This window comes from Arachis hypogaea, chromosome 3, assembly GCF_003086295.3.
Source record: "Arachis hypogaea cultivar Tifrunner chromosome 3, arahy.Tifrunner.gnm2.J5K5, whole genome shotgun sequence".
Classification (NCBI taxonomy): Eukaryota; Viridiplantae; Streptophyta; class Magnoliopsida; order Fabales; family Fabaceae; genus Arachis; species Arachis hypogaea.
In genome coordinates this window covers 48,252,690-48,257,413 of record NC_092038.1, presented here as the reverse complement: position 1 = coordinate 48,257,413, position 4,724 = coordinate 48,252,690, and the positions used below count along the sequence as shown (strand labels likewise).

Sequence of the window (4,724 nt, the reverse complement as noted above, 5' to 3'; positions counted from 1 at the left end):
TGTCCTGCTAAAGCCTGGCTAGCCATGTCTAATTCCTTTAGACTGAAGCTTTAGACTAACATTGCATGATTCCTGGAATTCTCATTAAGAATTTTGATATCTTTATTTTCTTTTCCTCTTAATTTTCGAAAAATCCAAAAAAAATTACAAAATCATAAAAATAAAAAAATTAAAAAAAATATTTTATGTTTCTTGTTGAGTCTAGTGTCTCATTTTAAGTTTGGTGTCAATTGCATGTTTCTATTCTTCTTGCATTCATGCATGTGTCTTCATTAATCTTCAAGTTGTTCTTGATGATTTCCTTGTTCGGATCTTTAAATTCTCTTGTCTTGAGTGTTTTGTTGTTTTTCATATGCATTCTCATTTTGTTAGTGTCAATGGTATACAAACTGCTAAGTTTGGTGTCTTGCATGCATTGTTATTTGATTTTAGTTACATTTTGATTATTAAAAATCCAAAAAAAATTTTAATTTGTGTCTTTTCAAGTCAATAATACAGAGAATTGAAGATTCAGAACATACAGCAGAGAAATTACACAGAAAAGGCTGGGCGTTCAAAACGCCCAGTGAAGAAGGAAAACTGGCGTTTAAACGCCAGCCAGGGTGCCTGGCTGGGCGTTTAACGCCCAAAAGGGTAGTGTTTTGGGCGTTAAATGCCAGAATGTATACCATTCTGGGCGTTTAACACCAGGATGGCACAAGAGGGAAGATTCTGTTTTTAATTCAATTTTTTTTCAGGTTTTCAAAATTTTTCAAAATCAAATCTTTTTCAGATCATATCTTTTCAATCATATGTTTTCAAAATCAATTTCTTTATATTTTCAAAAATACTTGCTAACAATTAATGATTTGATTCAACAATTCAAGTATGTTGCCTTTTCTGTTGAGAAAGGTTTAAGGTTTGAATCATATCTTTTCTTGTTAGCTAAGTCTTTAATTTTTAAAATCAAATCTTTTTTAAATTGTTTTTCAAATCATATCTTCTCAATCATATCTTTTTAACACTATATCTTTTCAATCATATATTTTTCTCACATCTTTTTCAAAATAGTTTTCAATCACATCTTTTTACTTTCTAATTTCAAAATCTTTTTCAAAAATCACTTGATTTCTTTTCCACTCTTGGTTTTCGAAAATCAATTAGTGTTTTTCAAAATGTTTTATAAAATCTTTTACTTAATTTTTGAAAATTTCTTCCCCTCTTCTCACATCCTTCTATTTATGGACTAACACTCCTCCTTAATACACAATTCGAACTCCATCTTTCTTGATATGTTCGAATTCTTCTACCTCTTCCTTCTATTTTTCTTTTCCTCTGACACTTCAAGGAATCTTTATACTGTGACATAGAGGATTTCATACTTTTTTGTTCTCTTCTCTTTCATATGAGCAGGAGCAAAGACAAAAGCATTCTTGTTGAGGCTGACCCTGAACCTGAAAGGACCTTGAAGCAAAAGCTAAGAGAAGCTAAGGCACAACTCTCTGTAGAGGACCTAACAGAAATCTTCAAACAAGAAGAAGACATGGCAGCCGAAAACAACAACAATGCCAACAATGCAAGGAATGTGCTGGGTGACTTTACTGCACATACTCCCGACTTCTATGGGAGAAGCATCTCTATCCCTGCCATTGGAGCAAACAACGTTGAGATTAAGCCTCAATTAGTTTCTCTGATGCAACAGAATTGTAAGTTCCATGGACTTCCATTGGAAGATCTTCATCAGTTTTTAGCTGAGTTCTTGCAAATCTGTGACACTGTTAAGACTAATGGGGTTGACCCTGAGGTCTACAAACTTATGCTATTCCCTTTTGCTGTAAGAGACAGAGCTAGGATATGGTTGGACTCACAACCTAAAGAAAGCCTGAACTCTTGGGAAAAGCTAGTCAATGCCTTCTTGGCAAAGTTCTTTCCACCTCAAAAATTGAGTAAGCTTAGAGTGGAAGTCCAAACCTTCAGACAGAAGGAAGGTGAATCCCTCTATGAAGCTTGGGAAAGATAAAAATAATTGATCATAAAGTGCCCTTTTGACATGCTTTCTGAATGGAGCATCATAGGTATCTTCTATGATGGTCTGTCTGAACTGTCCAAGATGTCTTTGGATAGCTCTGCTAGAGGATCTCTTCATTTGAAGAAGACGCCTGCAGAAGCTCAAGAACTCATTGAAATGGTTGCAAATAACCAATTCATGTACACTTCTGAAAGGAATCCTGTGAACAATGGGACAAATCAGAAGAAAGGAGTTCTTGAGATTGATACTCTGAATGCCATATTGGCTCAGAACAAAATATTGACTCAACAAGTCAATATGATTTCTCAAAGTCTGTCTGGAATGCAAGCTGCACCAGGCAGTACTAAGGACGCTTCATCTGAAGAAGAAGCTTATGATCCTGAGAATCCTCCAATAGAAGAGGTGAATTACATGGGAGACTCCTATGGAAACACCTATAATCCTTCATGGAGGAATCATCCAAATCTCTCATGGAAGGATCAACAAAGACCTCAACAAGGTTTCAACAACAATAATGGTGGAAGAAACAGGTTTAGCAATGGCAAGCCTTTTCCATCATCTTCTCAGCAACAGACAGAGAATTCTAAGCAGAGCCATTCTGACTTAGCAACCATGGTCTCTGATCTAATCAAAACCACTCAAAGTTTCATGACTAAAACAAGGTCATCCATTAGAAACTTGGAGGCACAAGTGGGACAGCTGAGTAAGAAAATTACTGAACTCCCTTCTAGTACTCTTCCAAGCAATACAGAAGAGAATCCAAAAGGAGAATGCAAGGCCATTAACATGACCCACATGGCCAAACTTGGAGAGGAGGAAGAGGTAGAGATCGCCACTGAGGAAGACCTCAATGGACGTCCACTGGCCTCCAATGAGTTCCCTAATGAGGAACAATGGGAATCTGAGGCTCACACGGAGACCATAGAGATTCCATTGGATTTACTTTTGCCATTCATGAGCTCTGATGAGTATTCTTCCTCTGAAGAGGATGAGTATGTCACTAAAGAGCAAGTTGCTAAATACTTTGGAGCAATCATGAAGCTAAATGACAAGTTATTTGGTAATGAGACTTGGGAGGATGAACCCCCTTTGCTCACCAAAGAACTGGATGACTTGACTAGGCAGAGATTACCTCAAAAGAGACAAGATCCTGGGAAATTCTCAATACCTTGTGCCATAGGCACCATGACTTTCAAGAAGGCCTTGTGTGACCTAGGGTCAAGTGTAAACCTCATGCCTCTCTCTGTAATGGAGAAGCTAGGGATCTTTGAGGTACAAGCTGCAAGAATCTCACTAGAGATGGCAGACAATTCAAGAAAACAAGCTTATGGGCTTGTAGAGGATGTTCTGGTAAAGATTGAAGACCATTACATCCCTGCTGATTTCATAGTCCTAGAAACTGGGAAGTGCATGGATGAATCCATCATCCTTGGCAGACCCTTCCTAGCCACAGCAAAGGCTGTGATTGATGTGGACAGAGGAGAATTGATCATTCAAGTGAATGAAGAATCCTTTGTGTTTAAGGCTCAAGGATATCCCTCTGTCACCATGGAGAGGAAGCATGAAGAGCTTCTCTCAAAACAGAGTCAAACAGAGCCCCAACAGTCAAACTCTAAGTTTGGTGTTGGGAGGCCACAACCAAATTCTAAGTTTGGTATTGAACTCCCACATTCAAACTCTAAGTTTGGTGTTGGGAGGTTCCAACATTGCTCTGAGTATCTGTGAGGCTCCATGAGAGCCCACTGTCAAGCTACTGACATTAAAGAAGCGCTTGTTGGGAGGCAACCCAATGTTATATTTATCTATTTTCCTTTTGTTATTTTATGTTTTCTGTAGGTTGATGATCATGGGAAGTCACAAAATCAATTGAAAAAGCAAAAATAGAATGAAAAACAGAAAGAAAAATAGCACACCCTGGAGGAAAACTTGCTGGCGTTTAAACGCCAGTAAGGGTAGCAAATGGGCGTTTAAACGCCAGTAACGCCCAGTCTGGCACCATTCTGGGCGTTTAACGCCAGAAAGGGGCACCAGACTAGCGTTAAACTCCAGGAAAGGGCAAGAAGCTGGCGTTAAACACCAGAAATGGGCACCAGGCCGGCGTTTAACGCCAGAATTGGCATAGAGAGCATTTTTGCTCGCCACTTGGTGCAGGGATGACTTTTCCTTGACACCTCAGGATCTGTGGACCCCACAGGATCCCCACCTACCCCACCACTCTCTCTCTTCTTCACCCATTCACCAATCACCTCAACACCTCTTCCCCAAAAACCCCTCACCTATCAAATCCCATCTTTCTCTTCACCACTCACATCCATCCTTCATAAAACCCCACCTACCTCACCATTCAAATTCAAACCGCTTTCCCTCCCAAACCCACCCTCACATAGCCGAACCTTACCCCTCTCTCCACTCCTATATAAACCCATCTTTACCACCTCATTTACACACAACCTAAACACTACTTCTCTCCCTTTGGCCAAACCACAAAGCCATCTCCATCTCCTCTATTTCTTCTTCTTCTACTATCTTCTTTCTTCTTTTGCTCGAGGATGAGCAAACCTTTTAAGTTTGGTGTGGTAAAAGCATTGCTTTTTGTTTTTCCATAACCATTTATGGCATCCAAGGCCGGAGAAACCTCTAGAAAGAGGAAAGGGAAGGCAAAAGCTTCCACCTCCGAGTCATGAGAGATAGAGAGATTCATCTCAAGGGTGCATCA

At 39.4% G+C, this 4,724-nt stretch overlaps 1 non-coding gene across 1 annotated transcript; it reads right to left on the bottom strand.

Annotated features, from left to right (window-relative positions):
- Positions 1 to 1,927: 1,927 nt before the first annotated feature.
- On the bottom strand, positions 1,928 to 2,035 carry LOC112793914 (small nucleolar RNA R71). The gene has a single exon (XR_003198601.1). It is a non-coding gene; the product is annotated as a small nucleolar RNA R71 (small nucleolar RNA).
- Between the last annotated feature and the right edge of the window lie 2,689 nt (positions 2,036 to 4,724).